The 22,122-nt window shown below is 43.3% G+C and overlaps 1 protein-coding gene across 9 annotated transcripts in view; it reads right to left on the reverse strand.

The window, feature by feature from the left end:
* The window catches only part of atosb (atos homolog b), a 145,530-nt gene that overhangs the window by 61,844 nt on the left and 61,564 nt on the right, over positions 1 to 22,122 (reverse strand). Inside the window, exon 3 of one of the 9 annotated variants that reach the window (XM_080185283.1) lies at positions 497 to 556. The exons of 6 other annotated variants lie outside the window; for them this stretch is intronic. The gene's annotated coding sequence lies outside the window, so the exon portion shown is untranslated. Of the gene's footprint in view, positions 1 to 496; positions 557 to 20,454; positions 20,486 to 20,965; positions 21,092 to 22,122 lie in introns of those variants that run through there. 2 more of the 9 variants (XM_080185058.1, XM_080185299.1) reach the window with 2 other exon arrangements.

The following is a 22,122-nucleotide window of genomic DNA, read 5'->3' on the forward strand; positions in this document are numbered from 1 at the left end:
CACGGGCATGGAGTTGTATATAATTCCCTGTAGATTTATCAAATGAGAATTTCAGAATGTGCAAGCATATCTGTAGTAACGGGGGGTGTAAAGTCACAGCACAAGAAAATATAATACAGCACATGGGAATTTTTGAAATAAGATGGCTGTAACAGTATCTTTAAAAGAAGGATCAACACAACTAACTTTGACTTCTAAGCAATATTTTTAAATCTATACCAAATGATTGCATCAGTAGTGAAAACTGATGCCAACTATAAAAGTAAAGTAAAGTGTGCTGACAGTGAAATCCCCATCCCACCAGAACACATGCTGGACTTCAACAGCCTCAGTTAGCAGGAATATGAGCTACTGATTTTTGCAAAGATCAAGTTCAACCATGGCAGCTGAAAAATCAACATTTAATTTTAGAATAGGAGGTAAGAGTGACATTTCAAATGTTTACATTCCCTTCAGGCTTAAGTGGTGCGGTGAATTAAAACATAATATTTGTCACCTCTGGAGCATCTTCAAAACAGCCAAGATTGATGAGAGGGCAGTCTCCTCGCACTGGCATCTACAAAGTCTTTGATTAACATATGATGTAGTCTTAGCTTAGTTTCTAACTAGGACTTTTACACAGCACACAACTGCTCATAACATAGAAACAGATGGCAAGTTGCCCTTAGAAGCCACAAAGACAATTTGTATCCTAAATGGAAAAGTTTGGTTTATTTATTAGTGCCACAAGTAGACTCACAGTAACACTGCAATGAAGTTACTGTCAAATCCCAGATGCCACACTCTGTTTGGGTACACTGAGGGAGAATTTAGCATGGCCAATACACCTAACTGGCATGTCTTTCAGACTCTGGGAGGAGACTGGAGCACCTGGAGGAAACTCATGCTGACATGGGGAGAATGTGCAGACTCCACACAAAGTGACTCCAGCCGGGAATCAAACCAGGTCCCTAGTGCTGTGAGGCAGCAATGCTAACCACTGTACAACCCACAAGATTCTGAGAATTCTGGGGTACAGAGAAAATTGAATATTTGCAATAATAGAATGCTGTTCACATTATTCAGATGAATCTCAAAGAATCTCCTAATCTATGAATTATTATGGAATTAAATGACTAAGTATATAAGGGAAATAATGCAGCCTCACGATCACAAAAACAATAAATTAATTTATCTTAGTGGGTTAAGCAATGATAGTAAGAAAACTTAAAGCACTAGTTCAAATTATACAACACGAACTTCACATCCATCAAAGAGACAAATAGCATTTCTGGTGATTGACGTATCCAAAGGAAGCATCCGAAAATGTAGCACTCCTCCAGTACAGCAATGTGATATCGGTGTCTTGAATAATATGCTTATAAAACATGCAACACTGGTCCTTGGAATGAGTGATAATGGAAAAATTCAGAGCACAGGAAAATTCATTTCCAATTGTTGTGCAAAACACAATTAATAAATTATGTTTTCAAACATATTTGCTGTGTTTAAATAAGACATTAATGTAAACTCATGCATAGCTTAATTTTTCTGTAATAATACATCTTGGCTGGAATTCTCCAACCTCGCCCACATCTGGGATGGGGTTTTGGTTGAGCACCAAATTTTCTGTTCTTGCTGGCATTGGTAGTGGGGCAGATGGAATTGAAGAATTCCAGCCCTTGAATATAGGCTCAAATAAAATTGAAAAGAGCTGCAGTCTTCAAAAAAAAAACTTAACAAATACAGTATTATAAGATAAATAAACAACCATATATTATTGGTTGAAGTCTAGCCAACTAAAACAAGTGAGGCAATTAAAGGCCTCACTTGGATTCAATTTCTTGTACCTTCTCTTGCTGTTATACCATAATGGTGTTTGGATGCATTTTATAGATCATACTTGGGCAATCATATCTGGCATATATGAACAATGAAAATTACAAAAAACATTAATGTAAATTTTAAAAACCTTGCTCACTTGGTTTTCAAACATAATTGCTGCATTTTATCCTCCAAGTACTTTTTCAGCTACATTTTAAATTTATAAAGCTTTACTTTGGTACCTGGAGTGCACTCACTGAAGTGATTTGAGAGGCACAGACAAGTGTCATGGGCAATATGCATCAAATCCAGGGGCTAACAAAACTGTTTGAGGGCATCAATTTTGGAGTGAGAAAGGCAAATTGGAATATTTCCTTAATGGCAACAAACTAGACTTTGTGGATGATCAAATACACAAAAAGTGCCCACATATACAAATCAAAAAGCCAGTGAAATGTTTGACCTGATCACAAGGGGATTGGAATCCCAATGTGAAAAAAACGATGCTTATGTTTTCACAGAGCCTTGGTCAGATAAGAAGCAGAAAGTTCAGTTTGAGCATCAAACCTCAGAAATTGGCCTCTGAAGGAGACACAGCATGTATTCACCAGAACAATACTAGGGCTAAAACAGTAAAATTATCAGAACAGGTTACATAACAAAGAAAGAACAAAGAACAACCCAGCACGGGAAACAGGCCCTTCGGCCCAATGAGCCTGCGCCGCCGCATCACCCTACACCTATTCTACCCTGCATGTCTACGAATGGAACCCCTAACTTAGCCAGATTCAGGGGAGAATAGTGTCAATTTGGTAAAACCAATCAGCCTAAGAGCACATCTTTGGGGTGTGGGAGGAAACCGGAGCACCCGGAGGAAACCCACGCAACCACAGGGAGAATGCGCAAACTCCCACAGACACAGGCCCAAATCCATGTATCTGCACAGCTAGCAGTGCTAGTCACCGAGCTGTTGCGGCGCCCGTCTACCGGTCCAGGATCAAGCACACACACCGACACGAAGTACTAGGCCACTCCCGGAACTTCCAAGAGCAGCCCACGCACGACCCACCGTGTGCATGCCCCTCGTTTGACACGAGGTGGACCTCCTCCTGCGGAATAAAAAGACAAAAACGTTAATCTTACAAGCCTGCTTTTCCGGTGTCTCCCGAGGTTCTAACCTTATTTAATAGCCCCTACCATAACCCTCCATCCTCGTTTCACTCATGTGTCTATCTAACTGAACCTTAAACGAGTCCAACGTTCCAGCCTCCACCACCCTACTCGGTAGCGCGTTCCATACCCCCACAACTCTCTGCGTAAAGAACCTTCCTCTCACATCCAAATTATACCTCTCCCCCCTCACCCTTAAATCATGACCTCTCGTGTTTGTGCCCAGTCTAGGGAGCAGTCTCTCACTATTAACTCTATCTATTCCCTTCAGTATTTTATATACCTCTATCATGTCCCCCCTCAATCTCCGTCTTTCCAAGGAGAATAGTCCCAGTTTCTCCAACCTTTCCTCGTAACCCAGCCCCTCCATGCCAGGCAACATCCTGGTAAACCTCCTCTGCACCCTTTCCAGAGACTCCACGTCCTTCCGGTAGTAAGGTGACCAGAACTGGACGCAGTACTCCAAATGCGGTCTAACCAACGTTCTGTACAACTGAAGCATTAGACGGCAGCTTTTATACTCTACCCCTTCCTATAAAGGCTAACATTCCATACGCCTTCCTAACAACCTTCTCAACTTGTGATGCAACCTTCATGGATTTGTGAACCTGCACTCCCAGGTCCCTCTGTATGTCTATACTCCTAATCTGTCTACCTTTTATCACATAGCTCCTCTCTGCATTATTCCTTCCAAAATGCATCACCTCGCATTTGTCAGGATTAAATTCCATCTGCCACCTATCTGCCCAATGCACCAACCTATCTATATCCTGTTGTATCACCTGACAATCCAGTTCAGTACCCGCCAACCCTGCCATCTTGGTGTCATCAGCAAACTTGCTGATCACACCACCTACGCTCTCTTCCAAGTCATTTATGTATACTACAAAGAGGAGAGGTCCCAGTACTGAGCCCTGCGGCACACCACTGGTCACTGGCCTCCAGCCCGACAAGGTCCCCTCCACAACTACCCTCTGTCTCTTATTACCCAGCCAGTTCTCAATCCACCTAGCTACCTGGCCTCATATCCCATGCGCCTTAACCTTTTCTACCAGCCTACCATGCCTACATAAACTTGGTTTGTATTCACTTGAATTAGAAAGTTGACCAGTGATTTTGCTGGTGTATTTAATATGATATAGGGATTCAATATAAAGGAGAAATCATTTAGAATAAGATAGCATAATATAAAAAGGCATGATACCGAAATTGGCCATGTGGTTGACAATGAAAATTAAAGCTGTAGATTGCAGAAAGATATCAATGGACTGGTCAGGTGTGCAGAAGAGTAGCAATTGGAATTCAACCAAGAGAATGAATTGGAGAAGCTTCAGGTTACATTTTTGGGGAGGGAAAACAAGGCAAGGCAACACAAATTACAGAATATTTGGGAAGGAAGAGGAGCCCAAAGATCTCGGAGTGAATATTCACAGACCTATACGGTGCAGGAGGCCAGTCAACCCATTGACTCTCTGAAAAAGCATTCTATCTAGTCCTACTCCCACTCTCCTGCCTTATCCCTGTAACCTTGGGCATTCTTTTTCAGAAAGCAACGATATAACTTATTGAATAGCCTGACTGAACCAGTCTCTCGAGAAGCAAGTTCATCCAGATTCCAACCACTGTCCCTGGCACAGAGGCAGCAGTGCTAACCACGTTGCCACCTCATCTAATGGTTTACTATGATCTACTCTAATTCTATCAAATTCTCAAATATTCTATTTATCTTAATACCACTCTGATATATCCTTAAGTTAATACTTCTCTACTCCCCATTGCCAGCTTTTCTCCTCTCCACTCAATTTCCTATCAGGTTTCCATTCCCTGCCAATCTAGTTGAAATCTTCTCTAACAGCACTAGCAAACCTCCCTGCAAGGACATTAGTCCCAGTCTGGTTTAAATGTTACCCATCCATCTTTTACAGGTACTACCTGCCCCAGAACCATTCCCAATACATCAGAAATCTAAAGCTCTCCCTCCAATTCACAAGTGTCATGTTGAACTACTCAATCTTCCTGTTCTGCTGCTCACTAGTGTTTAATACACTATGATACAATTAGCCAGCAAGGAGCTAAAGAGAGTGATAAGAGCAGCTAGAAGAGGACATGAGAAGACTTGGGAAGGTAGGATCAAGGAAAATCCTAAAGCTTTCTACAGGTATGTCAAGAATAAAAGATTGGTTAGGGCAAGATTATGGCCAGTCAGAGACAGCAGTGGGAAGTTGTGCGTGGAGCCTGAAGAGATAGGAGAGGCACTGAATGAGTATTTTTCGTCAGTATTCACGCAGGAAAAAGTCAGTCTAGTCGAGGAGAATACTGCGATACCAGGTAGTAGACTAGACAGGATTGAGGTACTTAAGGAGGAGGTGTTAGCAATTCTTGAGAGAATGAAAATAGGTAAGTCCCCTGGGCTGAATGGGATTTACCCTAGGATTCTCTGGGAGGCTAGGGAGGAAATTGCAGATCTTCATGTCGTCATTGGCTACAGGTATAGTGCCGGAAGACTAGAGGATAGCAAATGTTGTCCCCTTGTTCAAGAAGGAGACCATCCTAAGAATTACAGACCGATGAGCCTTACTTCTGCTGTGAGCAAAGATTTGGAAAGAATTATAAAGGGATAGGATTTATAATCATCTAGAGGGAAATAATTGATTAGGGATAGTCAACACAGTTTTGTGAAGGGTAGGTCGTGCCTCACAAACCTTAGAGTTTTTTGAAAAGGTGACCAAAGAGGTGGATAAGGGTAAGGCAGCTGACGTGGTGTTTATGGATTTTAGCAAAGCTTTTGATAAGGGTCCCCATGGTAGGCTACTGCAGAAAATGCAGATGCAGGGGATGGAGGGTGATTTAGCAGTTTGGATCAGGAATTGGCTAGCTGATAGAAGACAGAGGGTGGTGGTTGATGGGAAATATTCAACCTGGAGTTCAGTTACAAGTGGTGTACCTCAAGGATCTGTTTTGGAGCCACTGCTGTTTGTCATTTTTATAAATGACCTAGATGAGGGCGTAGAAGGATGGATTAGTAAATTTGCTGATGACACCAAAGTTGGAGGAGTTGTAGACAGTAAAGATGAATGTTACAGTTTGCAGAGGGACATAGATAAGCTGCAGAGCTGGGCCGAGAGGTGGCAGATGGAGTTTAATACAGAAAAGTGCATTAAGTGTTTAATGCGGAGAAGTGTGAGGTAATCCATTTCGGTAGGAATAACAGATGTGTTGAGTATAGGGCTAACGGGAAGACTTTGAATAGAGTGGAGGAGCAGAGGGATCTAGGTGTATGTGTACATAGATCCCTGAAAGTTGGGAATCAAGTAGAAAAGGTTGTTAAGAAGGCGTACGGTGTCTTGGCGTTTATTGGTAGGGGGATTGAATTTAGGAGTCGCAGCGTCATGTTGCAACTGTACACAACTCTGGTGCGGCCGCACTTGGAGTACTGTGTGCAGTTCTGGTCCCCACATTACAGGAAGGATGTGGAGGCTTTGGAGAGGGTGCAGAGGAGGTTTACCAGGATGTTGCCTGGTATGCAGGGGAGGTCCTATGAGGAGAGACTGAGGGATTTGGGGTTGTTTTCACTGGAAAGAAGGCGGCTAAGAGGGGATCTTATAGAAACATATAAGATGATTAGAGGTTTAGATAGGGTGGATGGTGATAGCCTGTTTCCTCGGATGGAGAAAGCTAGCACGAGGGGGCATGGCTTTAAATTAAGGGGGGGTAGTTATAGGACGGATGTCAGGGGCAGGTTCTTTACCCAGAGGGTGGTGAGGGACTGGAATGCCCTGCCTGCTGCAGTTGTAAATGCGCCTAGTTTGGGGGCGTTTAAGAGATTGGTGGATAGGTTTATGGACGAAAAGGGATTGGTTTAGATTAGTGGGTCAATGTTTTTTTTTAAAAATAAGACTGGTCGGCGCAACATTGTGGGCCGAAGGGCCTGTTCCGCGCTGTAATGTTCTATGTTCTAAGTGTGAGGTGATTCACTTTGGTAAGAGTAACAGGAGTACAGAATATAGGGCTAATGGAAGGACTCTTAGTAGTGTTGACGAGCAGAGAGATCTCGGGGGACACATGCATAGCTCCCTGAAAGTTGGCACCCAGGTTGATAAGGTTGTTGAGAAGGTGTACGGTGTGTTAGCTTTTATTGGTAGAGGTATTGAATTTTGGAGCCATAAGGTCATGTTACAACTGTACAAAACACTGGTGCGGCTGCACTTGGAGTATTGCGTACAGTTCTGGTCGCCGCATTATAAGGAAGATGTGGAGGCATTGGAAAGGGTGCAGAGGAGGTTTACCAGGATGTTGCCTGGTATGGCGGGAAGGTCTTATGAGGAAAGGCTGAAGGACTTGAGGTTATTTTCATTAGAGAGAAGGTTACGAGGTGACCTAAGTGAGGCATACAAGATGATCAAAGGATTGTATAGAGTGGACAGTGAGAGCCTTTTTCCTTGGATGGTGATGGCTAATACGAGGGGACATAGCTTTAAATTAAGGGGTGGTAGTTATAGGACGGATGTCAGAGGTAGGTTCTTTACTCAGAGGGTAGCAAGTGCGTGGAATGCCCAGCCTGCAGCAGTGGTGGACTCGCCAACTTTTCGGGCGTTCAAATGGTCAGTGGATAGGCATATGGATAACGTTGGAATAGTTTAGGTTAGGGGTTCATTAGATTGTTGCGCCGACCAGTGGAACCAGAGGGCCGAAGGGCCTGTACTGCACTGTAATGTTCTATGTTCTATACTGGAAGTAATCCTGTGACTACTATACTCGAGATCCTGCTTTTTAATTTCCATCCCAACTCCCTAAAATCTGCTTTCAGGACTAATCCCTTTTCTACCCATGTTGTTGGTCCCATTGTGGACCACAACTTCTGGCTGTCACTTATCTCCAAAAAAAAAGGAAGTCCAGCAGCTGCTCCGTGACATCCTTGATCCTCGCACCAATGAGACAACCTACCATCCTGGAGTCATCTACAGCCGCAGAAATGCCAGTCTGCTGTCTCAACCATGGAATCCCCAATCACTGTAGCACTTCTGCTCTTTCCCCTCCCCACTGGGTAGGCTGAGGCACCCATGGTGTCTCAAAATTGGCTCCTACAGGCCCCCAAAGAACCATCTTGCTCAGCAATATCCAAAATGGAAAAAACAGTTCAAGAATGGAAAAACTGCACTACCTGCCTCTTTCTTTTGGTCACTCCGTCAAGCATTCCTTCTCTGCCTGAATACTACTTGTCTGTAGTGTGATCATCTCTCCAAATGTGCTTTCCATATAATCCTCAGCCTTACAGACGCACCACAGTGATTCCAGCTGTAGTTCAAATTCTGCAAACCAGAGCTCAAGTTTCTGCAGCTGATGACACTTCCTGCAAGTACAGTCATCGAGGGCATGTTGCGCCTGCACGACTTCTCACGTTCTGCAGGATGCATATTTCACGTGGCCAAGCTGCACTGACGTATCTTAAATGTCAAATAAAGTGCTTACCACAGTATGGTATACTGTAACAACTCACCAATTGTCTCCTCTTTGCCAAGTCTGGAGTCTATATTTACCAACCAATTAACAGGTTCCTGAAGGTAATAGTAGAGGCTGATAAGTTGTTAAGGTGGTAAATTTGATACTTTTATTAACCAAGGCATAGAATGCAAGAGCAAAAGGGTTTTGTTGGAGCTGTATACAACACTAGCTAAAGAAAGTAATGCATACCATCCTGATCATTTGCCTTAAAAGGAAGGATGTGATTGCACTAGAGAAGTTACACAGCAGATTTATGAGGATGTTGCCAGCATGGGTAAAATTTAGCTATGAGGAAAGGTTTCATAGACCAGATTGCTTTCTTTAGAACAAAAGGAGTCTGAGAGGAGATTTAACTCAGGTGTGTAAAATTATGAGGGATCAGATAGAGCAAATAGGAAGGACCCATTTCCCTTCATGCAGAGATCAATAGTCAGGGGCATCAATTTAAAGTAATTGGTAGAAGAATTAACAGCAAAATACTGCAGATGCTGGAAATCTGAAAAAATGTACAGAAAATACTGATGGATTATATAGTGGAGAAGAGGGGGTGGAGCAGAGTAGCGGTCAGTGAGAGGAGGGAGCTAGGAGAGATTGCAATAAAGATGTGCACAGTTCAGAGGAAGTGTGAATGGCTGTGTGAAAGATGCTGATAGTGACACATAGGTATGATGGCAGAATATATTAATAGAACAAAGGTCAAAGGTCAGTGCTCAGTAAAAGCAGAACTCAAGAATTAGTGACAGATGGACCAGTGGAGGTGGTGTTGCTTTGGGACAAAAACAATTTTTCGTGGAGAACTGTGTCAGTGCAACATCAGCCATTTCAATTTTTTTGCCCCCATCACCCACTCCAATATCTCCCTTCTCCAACCCTGACCTTGTTATCAACCTGCTGACAAGGGTAATGCTTCTGTTGTCGAGCTGGCCTCTCATCTTACAACTCAGCATCTTGCTCTCGTGCCCACGTCTGCCCTTGGCTGCTGAAACGCTCCAGTGAAGCTCAACACAAACCAGAAGAACAGCACTTCATCTTCTGATTAGGCACACTGGAGCACTTGGGACTCAACATTAAGTTTAATAGCTTCTGTATAGTAACTCCTTATACAGTATATAATCCATCACATTGCTTCCTCTCTAACTCTAAAGAGTAATCCAGACGTGAAATGTTAACTGTGTTTCTCTCTTCACAGATGCTGCCAAACCTGTTGGGTTTTTCCCAGCGTTTTCTGTTTTTATGGTAGAAAAACTAGATGGGAATTGAGAGAGATGATTTTTTTTTAAATCCTGTGAATAGGGAGGGCCTGAAAGAATGATAAAAATAGAAATACTCAAACCATTTAAAAAGAAACTTGGATATAACATAAGAACATAAGAAATAGGAGTAGGCCATCTGGCCCTTCGAGCCTGCCCCGCCATTCAATAAGATCATGGCTGATCTGTCGTGGCTCAGTTCCACATTCCTGCCCTCTCCCCATAACCCTTAATCCCCTCTCTTATCAAAAACCCATCAACCCTCTTCTTAAAAATATTTAGCGAGGCAGCCTCCACCACTTCAACAGGCAGAGAATTCCAGAGATTCACCACCCTTTGAGTGAAGAAGTTCCTCCTCAACTCCGTTCTAAACCACCCCCCCCCTTTATCTTGAGGCTGTGCCCCCTAGTCCTACTGTCCTTTCTGAGTGGGAAGAGTCGCTCCACCTCTATCCTATCCATCCCATTCATCATCTTATACGTCTCAATGAGATCTCCCCTCATTCTTCTAAACTCTAACGAGTACAAGCCTAGTTTATTCAGCCTCTCCTCATAGTTCAACCCCCTCAACTCTGGCATCAGCCTAGTAAACCTCCTCTGCACTCCCTCCAAGGCCAAAATATCCTTGCATAAGTACGGCGCCCAAAACTGCACACAGTACTCCAGCTGCGGCCTCACCAATGCCCTATACAGCCGCAGCAAGACCTCCCTACTTTTATATTCAATCCCCCTCGCTATGAAGGCCAGCATCCCATTCGCCTTCCTGACCACCTGCTGCACCTGCAAGCTGGGTTTTTGCGACTCATGCCCAAGGACCCCGAGGTCCCTCTGCACCGTCGCCTGCTGCAGTTTTTCTCCATCTAAGTAATAGTCCTTCCTACCATTATTCCTACCAAAGTGGACCACCTCGCACTTGCCAACATTAAATTCCATTTGCCAGTTCCTGACCCATTCGCCCAGCCTATCTAGATCCTTCTGCAGACTCTCCACACCCTCCGCGCAATTTGCCGTTCCACCAATCTTGGTGTCATCAGCAAATTTCGACACCATACACTGGGTTCCCTCCTCCAGATCATCTGTATAAATGGTAAATAGCTGAGGCCCCAGCACCGACCCCTGCAGCACTCCACTAGTCACCAACCGCCAATCCGAATAGCACCCATTGACCCCCACTCTCTGCCTCCTCTTTGACAACCAGTCCTCTATCCACGCTAACACCCTACCCCCAACTCCATGTCCCCTGACCTTCTGCAATAACCTCTTGAGTTACCCTGTCAAACGCCTTCTGAAAATCAAGAAAGACCACATCCACCAGCTCTCCTCTATCCACCGCCCTAGACACATCCACATAGAACTCCAGTAAATTTGTCAGACACGACTTCCCCTTAACGAAACCGTGCTGCGTCTGCTCTATCAAGCAATTCCCCTCAAGATGCCTCGGTATTTCCTCCTTGATGAGAATCATAACCTACAATGCTAGTGAGGAGAAGTGATGGCTTAGTGATATTGTCATATCAGTAATGCAGAGACTCAGCGTTATGCTCTGGGGACCTGGATTACTAGTCCAATGACTATTTGAATTTCACCATGGCAAACTGTGGAACGATGACCATGAAACCATTGCTAATTGTTGTGAAAACCCATCAGATCAAATTCAATAATGGCCCTTTAGGGAAGGAAATTTGCCAACGTGACTTGATCTGTTTGTTTTCGGATCCACAGCAGTGTGGCTGACTCTTAAATGCCCCAGCTGGTCTGCTCAGTTGTATCTAATTACCTCAGTCATTTTGGGTGTCCCACATGGTTTGCAGTGGTTCAAGAAAACAGCTCACCGCCACCTTCCGAAGTGCAATTAAGGATTGGCAACAAATGTTGACCTAGCCAGCAATGCCCAGATTGAATTAAAAAAAAGCAAAGGTGTTCTTTTTCCAGTCAGCATAGAATAATGGGTCAAATAACTTCCTTTGGTGCCATGATTATTTTAGATTAGACCAAGGTAATTTGGAAGCAACTTTTCATACAGAAAGATACTAAGTTCCAGACTTGCATTCCCTACAAGATGTGTGTTGGGTAAAAATATCAGAAGATATGGAACAGAGGCAGGCAAGTGGAACTGTGTATAGATCAGTCACAATCTAACCAAAAGATGTAACAAGCTCCACGAATGAACTAGACCTGTTCTAAAGTGAGGCAATCAACTTTTTGGAGCATAGCCAAATAGTTGGCAATGCACAGCCAACTATTGGAGACAGGAGAGGCTTTCAGACTTGAAATGAGATGTCTGAGAGATGAAAGATATGAGACAGTGAATAGTTGGGAGGAGATAAATTTGGATTTAGCAATTATGCTAAATCATGAAAATAGAACAAATGGCTCTGATTTCAGACAGATTTAGGACAGCTATCAATACATTCTCCTTCACAACAATCCAACTGGGACTTGGACAGCACTCTTGAATTGAGCATTGGAGGTAAGAACCTATGAGTCATTAAAGAAGCAATTGGATTCTGCTATAGAGGAGATCATTGTGTCTTTCTGGATGGATGAATGACAGTTTCTGTGATCCAGGAATGGCAAAGGGAGGCGGCACACACAAGAAGAACCTGTATTTTAGAACCCAGCAATGATTACAAAGAAATTGGCTTATTCTTGCTCCTTTCATTCTTTGAACCTGATCCCCTATTCAATATGATATCAGGTGATGTGCTACTTCAACTTTACACACTATCCTGATATTTGTTAATATCCAAAAATAAAATCAGTGACCTCTCTTGAATATGCCCAACAACCGCCGCAAGTCTCTGGATAGAGAATTCCTAGGTTGCACAATGCATTGAATGAAGAACATTCTCCTCAGAATCATAGATCAGTACAACATGGAAACAGGCCTTTCAACCCAACCAGTCCATACCAACCATGGTGCCCTCCCAGCTAGTCTCAACTGTCTGCATTTGGGCCATATTCCTCTAATCTTTTCCCATCCACGTAGTTATCCAAATGCTTTTTAAATGTTGCTATTTTACCTGCCTCCAGCACTTTCTCGGGCAGCTCATTGCACATTCAGACCACTTTGAGTGAAGAAGTTACCCCTCAAGTTTCTTTTAAATCTTTCCCCTCTCACCTTAAACCTATGCCCTCCAGTTTTCAATTTCCCCTCAGTGAGGTCATCCCTCATTCTCCTACATTTCAAGGAATAAAGCCATAGCCTCACAACGTCCCCAGACTCAATGTTGGTTGTATTCTCTCTCCATAGATGCTGTCAGACCTGCTGAGATTTTCCAGCCTTTTCTATTTTTGCTTCAGATTCCAGTATTTGCAGTATTTTGCCTTTATCCTATACTCAATGCCCTGACTGATGAAGACCAGTGTGCTAAATGCCTTCTTCGCTATCCTGTATACCTGTGAAGCCACTTTCAACAAACTACATAATTGTACTACTCGGTCAGTCTGTTCCTCAACACTCCCCATTGTATGTAGTTCAATTCTTTGTATAAGTTCTACACTAGTTTGAATTTCCAAAATGCAACACCTCACACTCATCTGCATTGAAATCCATTTGTCAATCCTCTACCCACTGCCCTAACCGGTCAAGACCCCCTGTAATTTTTGATAACCTTCAAGATCAACAATACCTCCCAATTTAATATCATCTCCAAACTTACTAACCATGTCTTGTACATTCACATCCAAATTATCTACATCAATAACGAACTACTAGGGTCTCAAAATCAACCCCTAAGGCACACCACTCATCACAGGCCTCCAGTATGAGATACAACCTTCCATCATCATTTTAGTGTCTAATTGCCAACTCCATGCTCTGTGACTGGGATCACTAGTTCTATACTCTGAAGCTGGCAAAATATCATCCCAACATCTACCCTACCAGGTCTGTTAAGAGTTTCAATGAGATCACTTCTCATTCTTCTAATTTCTAGAGAATATAGCCAAGTAGGTTTCTTTTTTTATTAGTTCACAGGATGTGAATGTCGTTGGAAAGGCCAACATATATCCCCATTCCTCTCTCCCTTGGAAAAGTGGTGAGTCACCTTCCTGAATGCAGTCTTGTGGTTTGTTAAGCCATTTCAGAGGGCAGTTAAGAGTCAACCATATTACTGTGGATCTGGAGTCATATACAAGCCAGATCACACAAGGATGAGAGGTTTCCTTTCCTAAACAAAGATTAGTGAGCTAGAGGAGTTTTATGACAATTTGGGAGCTTCACATCTGCCATGATCCCCAGATTTATTTAGTTAATTGAATTTAAATGTCCCAGTGGCAATAGTGGAATCTGAAATCATGCGAGGAATCTTCCTTGGGGGGAAGCCCTAGCACTGGGGAGCTTTTCAGATGAATAGCAAAACTTCCTCCGCAATACTAGAAGGATGGGGCAACAATCAGGAGTCAGCAGGCAGCAGCAGGTGGGGCAGCAACGATTAAGGAAGTTGGGCAGGCCTTTGCTGAGGTAGTGAGGGAAATGTGAGCCTTCACTGCAGGGGTGACCAGGTCAAGCAGACCAGGTGACCAAAGGGGAAATCTCTCCAATGGCAGCATTGGTGCCATAGGTGGCCTTTGGTATGGCAGCCTTGGACCATGGAGCCTTAGATGGGACCTCTCCCAATGACCTCAGGAAGTCACTGGGAGGATGCCTCCATGCCACTAATAGTCTCTCGAGCCAGTGTAGGTCAGTGGATTTGGGAAAATGGCACTCAATGGGGATTTCATTTAAATTTGCTGCCTGCCTCCAGTCAGTTGCAGTTCCTACCACTTCCCCAGCAATGTGACTGTACTGGGAAATACCCTAATGCAGTTCCCTGACATTTTAGTAGCCTTCTGCCAAGGGTCAGTCAAGTTCACCTCCTTCCTCTGGATCATTCACCGAATGTTTGGATTACTAGTCCAGTCATACAATCTCTATATTACTATACTCAAATCCATTCAGTCTTCCCTCATAGGCCAAACCCCTCATCCTGGCAATCATTGTGACCTTTACTGCACACCCTCCAAGGCAAGTAGATCCTTTGGAGGTCAGGAGACTGGAACGATACACAGTACTCCAGCTGTGAATTCACCAAGGCCCTATATCATTGTAGAATGGCTTTTTCCATTTTCCTTGTAATAAAAGAACCATTGAAAATTACAGCTCAGGAACAGGCCTTTTGGCCCTTGTCTGTGCCAAACCATTCTTTGCCTAGTCCCACTGACCTGCATTTGGACCATATCCCTCCACACCCCTCTCATCCATGAACGCGTCCAAGTTTTTCTTAAATGTTAAAAGTTTACCACTTTATCCGGCAGCTCATTCCACACTCCCACCACTCTCTGCGTGAAGAATCCCCCCCACCAATATTCCCTATAAACTTTTCTCCTTTCACCCTTAACCCACACCCTCTATTTTTTCTCTTCTAGCCTCAGTGGAAAAAGCCTGCTTGCATTCACTATCTATACCCATCAAAATCTTGTACACATCTATCAAATCTCCCCTCATTCTTCTATGCTCCAGGGAATAAAGTCCTAACCTATTCAATCTCTCTCTGTAACTCAGCTTCTCAAGTCCCGGGTCCTTTGTTTGAACAGAGGGGAGTACAGTAGGATGAGAGAAGAATTGGCGAATGTTGACTGGAGGAGCACATTGGAAGGTAGGTCTGCTGAGGAGCAGTGGAGGATCTTTAAGGAGATCTTTCTTGGTGCTCAGCAGAAATTTATTCCGATGGTTAAAAAGGACCGTAGGAGGAGAGGTAATAAGCCGTGGATAACGAAGGAGGTGAAGTGTTAAATTAAAAGCGGAGGCGTTTAGAGTAGCTAAGAGTAGTGGGCGAGAAGAGGATTGGGAGAGGTTTAAATGTTAACAAAGATTGACAAAGAAGTTGATAAAGGAGGGTAGGAGAAACTATGAAGCTGGGCTAGCGCTTAATATAAAAAAGGATAGCAAGAGTTTTTATAAAAAGGAAGAGGCTGGCTAGGGTGAACGTTGGACCCTTAGAGGATGAGAGGGGGGACTTAGTGGTAGGGGATGGGGAAATGGCTGAGGTCTTAAATAACTTTTTTGTTTCTGTCTTCATGGAGGAGGACGTGAATAATTTGCCGGGTGTTAGCGATGGAAAGGTGGTAGGACTGGAGGGTCTCAATGACATCATTGTTACTAGAGAGGCGGTGCTCGACAGACTGGAGGGACTGATTGCGGACAAGTCCCCAGGACCGGATGGAATGCATCCGAGGGTTCTGAAAGAAATGGTGGAGGTGATAGTGGATGCCTTGGTGGTTATTTTCCAAACATCGCTGGATTCCGGGGAAGTGCCAGAAGATTGGAAAACGGCTAATGTTACGCCGCTGTTTAAGAAGGGTGGCAGGCAAAAGGCAGGGAATTATAGGCCGGTTAGTTTAATGTCTGTTGTAGGTAAAATGTTAGAATCCTTCATCAAGGAGGAAATAGCGAGGCAGCTTGAGGGGAATTGCTTGATAGAGCAGACGCAGCACGGTTTCGTTAAGGGGAAGTCGTGTCTGACAAATTTATTGGAGTTCTATGAGGATGTGTCTAGGGCAGTGGATAGAGGAGAGCCGGTGGATGTGGTCTCTCTTGATTTTCAGAAGGCGTTTGACAAGGTACCTCACAAGAGGTTATTGCAGAAGGTAAGGGGGCATGGAGTTGGGGGTAGGGTGTTAGCGTGGATAGAGGATTGGTTGTCAAATAGGAGGCAGAGAGTGGGGGTCAATGGGTGCTATTCGGATTGGCGGTTGGTGACTAGTGGAGTGCCCCAGGGGTCGGTGCTGGGGCCTCAGCTATTTACCATTTATATAGATGATCTGGAGGAGGGAACCCAGTGTATGGTGTCGAAATTTGCTGATGACACCAAGATTGGTGGAACGGCAAATTGCGCGGAGGGTGTGGAGAGTCTGCAGAAGGATCTAGATAGGCTGGGCGAATGGGTCAGGAACTGGCAAATGGAATTTAATGTTGGCAAGTGCGAGGTGGTCCACTTTGGTAGGAATAATGGTAGGAAGGACTATTACTTACGGGGCGAAAAACTGCAGCAGGCGACGGTGCAGAGGGACCTCGGGGTCCTTGTGCATGAGTCGCAAAAACCCAGCCAGCAGGTGGTCAGGAAGGCTAATGGGATGCTGGCCTTCATAGCGAGGGGGATTGAATATAAAAGTAGGGAGGTCTTGCTGCAGCTGTATAGGGCACTGGTGAGGCCGCAGCTGGAGTACTGTGTGCAGTTTTGGTCGCCGCACTTACGCAAGGATATTTTGGCCTTGGAGGGAGTGCAGAGGAGGTTTACTAGGCTGATACCGGAGTTGAGGGGGTTGAGCTATGAGGAGAGGCTGAATAAACTAGGCTTGTACTCGTTAGGGTTTAGAAGAATGAGGGGAGATCTCATTGAGACGTATAAGATGATGAATGGGATGGATAGGATAGAGGTGGAGAGGCTCTTCCTGCTCAGAAAGGACAGTAGGACTAGGGGGCACAGCCTCAAGATAAGGGGGGGCGGTTTAGAACAGAGTTGAAGAGGAACTTCTTCACTCAAAGGGTGGTGAATCTCTGGAATTCTCTGCCCGTTGAAGTGGTGGAGGCTGCCTCGCTAAATATTTTTAAGACGCGGGTTGATGGGTTTTTGATAAGAGGGGGGATTAAGGGTTATGGGGAGAGGGCGGGAATGTGGAACTGAGCTACGACAGATCAGCCATGATCTTATTGAATGGCGGGGCAGGCTCGAAGGGCTAGATGGCCTACTCCTGCTCCTATTTCTTATGTTCTTATGTAACATCCTTGTGAACCTTCTCTGCACTCTTTCAACCTTATTTACATCCTTCCTGTAACTAGGTGACCAAAACTGTACACAATACTCGAAATTCAGCCTCACCAATGCCTTATATAACCTTACCATAACACTCCAACCTTTAGACTCGATACTCCAATTTATAAAGGCCAATTCCAGCCTTTGACTTGTCCTTGTAGACACAGTATTTATATGGCAAGCCCAGTTCAATTTTGATCAATTGTAACCCTCAGGATGTTGAATGTGTGAGGGATTCAGCAATGGTATTGCAATTGAATGTCAAGGGGCAAAGTTAGATGCTCTCTTGAGAGAGATGGTCTTTGTCTGGTGTGAATGTAACTTGCCACTTATCAGTCCAAACCCGAATTTGGTCAAGGTCTTGCTGCATATGGACACTGACTGCTATTTACTGGCATTGAAAAGGTTAATGGTTTTTAAGATAATGGAATTGATAGGGTACACAGAAATAACTTGTTTCTAGTAAATGAACTTGAATCAAAATCTTGAAATTCTAACCCAGGAAGAAAGGTCTTATGTAAAAGTGAAAATATATTTATTGGTGTCACAGGCAGGCTTACATTAACACTGCAATGAAGTTACTATGAAAATCCACTAGTTGCTACACTCTGCCGTCTGTTCGGATATACTCAGGGAAAATTTAGCATGGCCAAGGCATCCAATCAGCATGTCTTTTCGGATTGTGGGAGAAAACTGGAGCAGCCGGAAGAAACTCATGCCAATGGGGGAGAAGTGCAGACTCCACCCAGACATTGACCCAAGCCAGGAATTAAATCTGGTTAAAGAATAGTGAAAACAAAATAAATGCTCTATCAAAGTTCAAAGATAAGGCGTGGAATAAAAGTTGTAAATGTAAAGGTTTTGGGGCCAACAGAAAATGCTGCATATGACAAACAAAGTGGCAGAATTAATTCACTGGCCAAATGGATTCTGTTCCCATGTTGCTTTAACTCAAAAGGTGGAAAAATATCCTGTACAAAATAAACTTTTGGCACATTGCTTTTTTAATTACACCATAGCCTCCCCCCATCATTAAACTCCAAGATGACCTGTCTGGTCAAGGGAATTAGAAACTACAGTGTAGAAGGAAGCCATGTGGCCCATCAAGCCTGCACCAACAACAATCCCACCCAAGTCCCAAACCCGTAAGTCCACATATTTACCCCTCCTCGTCCCCCTGACAGTAAGGGGCAATTTAGTATGGCCAATCAACGTAACCCACACATCTTTGGACTGTGGGAGGAAACCAAAGCACCAGGAGGAAACCCATGTAGGCACTCAAGGCTGGAACTGAACCTGGGTCCTGCGTGTTGTGAAGCAGCAGTGCTAACCACTGTGCCACCCTTACCAGGGTGTATTTCTTTTCAGTATTAAAATTGGATTGGGCTACTACAGTCAAGCTCATGTTTAGCTACCCAGTGACATCATAATTAAGTTATGAAATCATACAGGAAATAACTTGTGGAGATGGGAGATCATTCATGGCAATGTATTTAGTTAAATACATTAAGAAGATTATTCCATTGAATTATTTCACAATCTGACATTCTAAAACATACAAATGGATCAGGCAAGTGCGAGGTCATCAACTTTGGACTCCAAGAAGATGAGGCTGAATATTTTCTGAATGGTGAGAAATTAGGAATTGTTTAGAAATTAAGAAATGTAAATCCAAATAAATAAATCCAATAGACAAGCAGAAAAATAAATCAAGCCTGGAAAGCAAATGGACTCTTGGTCTTAATCTCAATGAAATGGAAAAACAAAGAGGAGGAAGTTATTCTTCAGTTTTATAGAGCCTCGGTTTTACCCCACTACGTGTGGCATTCAGTTCTGGTCATGACACCCAATGAAGGTTACATTAGCCCCAGAGGAGGTGCAATGCACAGTGATATTGGAGCTCATAATTTAGAGGTCAGGTCACGTAAACTTGGTTTGTGTTTCTGAATGCAGAAAATTAGATTGATCTGATCAAGTGCCTCAAACCACTTTTTCCACATTGAAATGTGCAACTCCATCTCCCAAAATGATATGGATATTAGGATAATTGGAAGCTTCAAGACTGAGACTGTTAGATCGATAAAGCAGACAAAAAGTAACAATGGGGAGTTCCACTAAAAAAATTCTGCTCATCCCTCATTATTGAAATCTACTTTCAGAACCTTTAATAGTAGTTCAGTGAGCTCCTCTTCCCATTTAAAGATTTTCTTGTCATAACGTTTTCTGCTTTCTTCTCTGAAAGGGGATTGCTATCAACCCACAAGTAACGCTAATTAGCGAGCAATAGCAAGTTAATTGTTTGACTACTAGGAAGAATATGGTGGGGGAAATCACAGCAAAGCCAAATATCATACGCACACAAGCTCTATAAGTGCATCTTTAAGATCAAAAGGGCATACGAAGAGCTACGCAGGAGCCCCAGGCAATTTTATAAGTAAGTTTTGGATGAAATACGGGTAACACTAGCAAGGCAGCGCACTGCCCTCAAACTATTGTCCCCAACGACATTACAAATTATTTGCTTAGTGTGGTTTCCTTTCCTCAAAGAAATATGTTTTTTTTTAAAAAATGGTTACCCGATCTACCAAACTTATTTTTTTTTTCCACTCTCTACTTTGGGGATATTGAGGCAAACCAACTTCTCTCTCTCTAGGTGAGATCATTTTGCAAACCCAGGACTTAACTGAACTGTATCATTAGAAGCCGCAATGTGAACAGCTTTCTTTACAAACTATTCAGAAAAATTGAAACATAACTTGGTGCACAATTTAACTAAGAATATGTGGTAGTGAAATGCACCACAGTTCAATAACAAGAGAGGAGTTTGAATGACAGTGAACGATTAAAGCAACCTACATCAGTTTAACCTGTAATTTGAACCTCAACAGCATATGACAGTTGAAACTACTTTTTGAAGAAAGATGTACTTTTTACCTTTTCAAAGCTCTCTTGCTGCTGAACCAGTCATTATGACAGCTTCATATTTTGTGCAACAGGAATAACAGAAATTTTTACGATAATGTAGTGCTTGGCCAAGGATATAATGGAGTCAGTTGGTGAAAACCCTTTTCTCTTTAAGGTGTTTGGTCATATTGTAACTTAGCCATAGGCAGCCTGATTGAAGGACAAAAGTGCAGCCTGCTCATCCATTATTTGCTAACGCAGTCAGTCCCTCAGCAAGTTAGTCTCACTGTGACATCAGAAGTCAGAAATGATCATTAAACTCCCGCGCTATCTTTTGAATGAAATTGTTTTTCTAGTGACTCTGCAGGCAACACTGAAAACTATTTAATGTCTATAACTATGTTTAGAATGAAAATATTTTGACTAACAGAATATACAATACAAATTAACTTTTCAGAAAACATTTGATATTTTTGAAGATGAACACATCCATCTGCAATTGATGCTCAGGTGACATTAATACACATATTTGAGCACCCACCTGCCAGTTAGATCTTTCCTGAGTCTTTAGGAAGTCTATTGATAACAAGGTTTAATGCTTTTCAGCCAAGCTGCTTGGAGCGTCAGATCCAATTTGGTCATTCCAACTACAGGACTGAACCAATACCTGAAAGGATGGCATTGCAAAACTAATTGGTACAAATAATTACAAAAATTATACATGCACTATTTAGATTTAATTTCACTTCTGCTTGCTTGCCTCGAAATAGAGTAGAAGCAATGTTATAGATTTCAAACTAAAAAGTAGACCGTGCTCCCTCAACACATGTTTGAAAAAAGTGTAAAAGAACAGTAAAAAAATCACTTCAGAAAATTAGGAAGCTGAACAAAGCCAGTCTCAAATTTAGTGTGCTACATAGACCAATCCAGTCTTCATGTCAGGCTTCATGGTCATTCAGTCTGCAAGCATAACCCCAATCTTCCTGTTGCTTGCAATTTCAACTCAACATCTTAACGTTTAAAGTTTATTTGTGTCACAAATAGGCTTATGTTAACACTGCAATGAAGTTACTGTGAAAATCCCTGAGTCGCCACACTCTAACCTGTTTGGGCACACAGAGGGAGAATTTAGCATGGCCAATCCACCTAAGCAGCACGTTTTTCGGATTGTGGGAGGAAACCAGAGCACTGAGAGCAAACCCATACAGACATGGGGAGAATGTGCAAAATCCACACGGCGACCTAAGCTGGTAATCAAACCTGGGTCCTTGGTGCTGTGAGCTCTCATGTCCACATCTGTCCTTGGCCTGCTGCAATACACCAGTGAAACCCAACGCAACTGGAGGAGCAGCACTTCATTTTCCTATTTGGTGTGTTACAGCCTTTCGGGCTCCACTGAGTTCAACAACTTTAGACTGTGACATCCATCTTCTCCTCCCTCATAACCCAAATATCCCATACATCTATTGTCTTGATGCAAACTGTATTGTCCCTGCGCCCCCCACCCCCCTCCACACAATCTTTCATTTGTTCTTGAGGTTGCTCCATCTTGGTGCAATCTCTCCCAATTACAGGATAATATCCAACACATTTTCCTCCCTCCTTAGTTTTGATGAGGGGTCAAACAGGCTCAATGTTAATTCTGTTTTCTCTCCCCACAGATGCTGCCAGATATGGGTTGTTACAGCATTCTCTATT

Source organism: Carcharhinus amblyrhynchos, chromosome 1 (genome assembly GCF_965287045.1).
Source record: "Carcharhinus amblyrhynchos chromosome 1, sCarAmb.v2.hapA, whole genome shotgun sequence".
NCBI classification, from domain to species: Eukaryota; Metazoa; Chordata; class Chondrichthyes; order Carcharhiniformes; family Carcharhinidae; genus Carcharhinus; species Carcharhinus amblyrhynchos.